The 3,642-nt window shown below is 43.0% G+C and overlaps 1 non-coding gene across 1 annotated transcript; it reads left to right on the top strand.

The window, feature by feature from the left end:
- The first annotated feature begins 279 nt into the window (after positions 1-279).
- LOC129556659 (U6 spliceosomal RNA) lies at positions 280-382 on the top strand. Its single transcript, XR_008686063.2, has one exon. It is a non-coding gene; the product is annotated as a U6 spliceosomal RNA (small nuclear RNA).
- Positions 383-3,642: the final 3,260 nt, after the last annotated feature.

Here is a 3,642-nt window from a genome sequence, read left to right as displayed (position 1 = left end):
CCAGGGGTTAAGGATCCGTCTTGCAATGGAGGACACAGTGTTCAATCCTTGCACAGGGAACTAAGATCCCACATGCTGCAGAGCAACCAAGCCTGTATGCTGCAACCCAGAGTCCGCAGGTCACAAATGGAGAGTCCATTTGCTACAACAGAAGACCCAGCATGATGAGAGAAACGTCAACAACGAGAATGCTGTGTGCTGCAACAAGGACCTGACACAGCCAAATAAATCAGTAAATAAATACTTTTAAAATTAAAAACAAATCAGCACCATGAGTGCTCACTTTGGTAGGAAGTATACTAGAATTGGAACCATATGGAGAAGATTAGCATGGCCCCTGTGCAAGAATGACATGCAAATGTGTGAAGCATTCCATATTTTTCAAGGTGGATGAAGTGGTGGTGGTCCTACAGGCTCATCATGCCAAGAAAGAAGCTGACCAGAAGGTGGACGCTGTTGCTGCTACTACCTCTTCAGTTCAGTTCAGTCGCTCAGTCGTGTCCGACTCTTTGAGACCCTGTGGACTGCAGCATGCCAGGTTTCCCTGTCCATCACCAACTCCCAGAGTTTACTCAAACTCCAGTCCATTGAGTCACTGATGCCATCCAACCATCTCATCCTCTGTCATCTCCGTGTCCTCCTGCCTTCAATCTTCCCAACATTAGGGTCTTTCCCAGTGAGTCAGTTTTTCACATCAGGTGACCAAATTATTGGAGTTTCAGTTTCCACATCAGTCCTTCCAATGAGTATTCAGGACCGATCTCCTTTAGGATGGACTGGTTGGATCTCCCTGCAGTCCAAGGGACTCTCAAGGTCTTCTCCAACACCACAGTTCAAAAGCATCAATTCTTCAGTGCTCAACTTTCGTTATTGTCCAACTCTCACATCCACACATGACCACTGGAAAAACCATAGCTTTGACTAGATGGACCTTTGTTGGCAAAGTAATATGTCTGCTTTTCAATATGCTGTCTAGGTTGGTCATAACTTTTCTTCCAAGGAGTAAGCGCCTTTTAATTTCAAGGCTGCAGTCACCATCTGCAGTGATTTTGGAGCCCAAAAAAATAAAGTCTGACACTGTTTCCACTGTTTCCCCATCTATTTCCCATGAAGTGATAGGACCAGATGCCATGATCTTAATTTTCTGAATGTTGAGCTTTAAGCCAACTTTTTCACTCTCCTCTTTCACTTTCATCAAAAGGCTCTTTAGTTCTTCTTCACTTTCTGCCATAAGGGTGGTGTCATCTGCATATCTGAGGTTATTGATATTTCTCCTGGCAACCTTGATTCCAGCTTGTGCTTCATCCAGCCCAGCATTTCTCATGATGTACTCTGCATGTAAGTTAAATAAGCAGGGTGACAACATACAACCTTGACGTACTCCTTTTCCTATTTGGAACCATTTCTTTGTTCCGTGTCCAGTCCTAACTGTTGCTTCCTGACCTGCATACAAATTTCTCTAGAGGCAGGTCAGGTGGTCTGGTATTCCCATCTCTTCAAGAATTTTCCACAGTTTCTTGTGATCCATACTTTGGCGTAATCAATAAAACAGAAGTAGATGCAAACTCTTAGACAAGGACTAACTGATTCAGAGCCCAAATAAACTTTCCTGGAATTCAGCTCAGGGTTTGAAGACTTCCTACCTTGTCCTGCAAACCTCAACACCAACAGTCACAAATTGCAAATTTAATAAGTCATTTTATATCAAAAGTTCAATTATGAAGCACCTAGAATTTTTCAGTTAAAAGAATATGTTCTCTGGGTTCTGATATGGCCCAGACAGTCTTTAACTTTTTCTTCTACTGTGGGTTGTGATTTTTTTCTCCCAGAAATTGGTTTTACTTGATGAACACAAGTCTTAAGTTTCTCAATGAAGAAAAAATTTCCAAAACAGGGAAAATAAACATCTTGATATGGATATCCAAATCTCAGAATCACAGTCACATACCTTTTTCTTTCTAACCTAAGTGATATATTTAATATATTTTTTATAATTTATTACTATCAAGGAATTTTGACCCTGGACCATTCATTAGTTTTTTAATCAATTATTTTCAGACTCTTTTCCGGGCAAACAATTTCCTATAGGGTAAGGATTCAGAGATGAATAAAAGCTGAGTTGACCCATCCCTCCTAGGACTTGTAGTTTAGTAAAATTATCAGTCTCTTCTGCCCAAGACACATTCCTCTCGGCCAACAGGACAAATGATCTTCAGGTTACATTCAGGTTTGCCAAACTCAGGTAAGTTCAACTATATATAAGCTAATTGTTATGTTATGAAATGTTTTCATGGAAACAGAGTGGACTGAAAGGCCCATTTATTCATATTAAGTTCCCTTTGCAGTTGATTTTGCTCAAATTGATGAAAGAAGAAAAATCCCAAACTTCTGCAGGCATTTTGGCTTCAAAAACAGCAACAATTGTTAGATTTTTCTAAATCAAATTAGCTACCACTTAAGCACTAACAATGTGGTATGACCTTAGCATGGATGATTTTTCTCAAGCCTCGTAGCAATGCTGTCAACATAATGAGAGACTATGATTTGACAGATGACAAATGTAGGGGAAGTGAACCAAGAATTTCTCACAGGTGCAGCCCTTGTCAGGTGCACTATGTCAATGCTTCCTCACTCTTATATACTTGTTTTAATTAAACATTTACTGAGCATCTACCATGTATACATTCCGTTCCGTTCCGTTCCCTCGCTCAGTCGTGTCCGACTCTTCGCGACCCCATGGACTGTAGCCTACCAGGCTTTCTGTCCATGGGATTCTCCAGGCAAGAATACTGGAGTGGGTTACCGTTTCCTTCTCCAGGGGATCTTCCCGACCCAGGGATCGAACCCGGGTCTCCCGCTTTAACCTCTACCATGTATACATTACAGCCCTAAATTCTGGAGAAAGGAGAGAAACTGTATAAGATACAGATTGTACCCTCAAAGAAATTTAAAATCTAATGGACCATAAAACCATGGACAGAAATGACGTAAGACATTAATTAAGTTGGCAGAGGCAGTGGTGGGAGGAGTCCTGGGTACAGACCAAGAATGAAGTTTCCACATGGGAACACAGTGATTCTAGAGGAGTGGGTGCAGGGAACCCTTAATTCCTTCCCCAGTAATAGGGTTAATGGTGTATAGCAGGGGCCCACATCCCCTGGGCCACAGACCAGTATTGATCAGGGGCCGATTAGGAACTAGGCTGCACAGCAGGACAAGAACAGTGGGCAAGCCAGCAAAGCCTCATCTGTATTTACAGCCACTCCCCATCACTCACATTGACGCCTGAGCTCTGCCTCCTGCCAGATCAGCAATGAGTGGCATTGGATTCCTAGAGGAGCTCAAACCCTACTGTGAACTGCACACGTGAGGGGTCTAAGTTGTGTACTCCTTATGAGAATCATCCCAAACTCATCTCCCTCCCTGGTCCATGGAAAAACTGCCTTCCATGAAACCAGTACTTGGTTCCAGAAAGGTTGGGGCCACTGGTGCATAGAGCACTCAAGAGTCTTCGTCAAGAGAAGAGAGTAGGTTACGGGGCCCAGCTTGAATCTCCCAGCAAGATGGCTGACAGAGATTCCAGAGATCCCGGCCTTCCTCCGCAGATGTTCTGTGCTGATCCTCAGTCTCCCCCCTACATCC

Source organism: Moschus berezovskii, chromosome 13 (genome assembly GCF_049115385.1).
Source record: "Moschus berezovskii isolate FMDL1 chromosome 13, NW_MosBer_1.0, whole genome shotgun sequence".
In the NCBI taxonomy this organism is placed as follows: domain Eukaryota; kingdom Metazoa; phylum Chordata; class Mammalia; order Artiodactyla; family Moschidae; genus Moschus; species Moschus berezovskii.
Note: the sequence above shows the minus strand (reverse complement) of the source record. Positions and strands in the feature narration are given on the sequence as shown.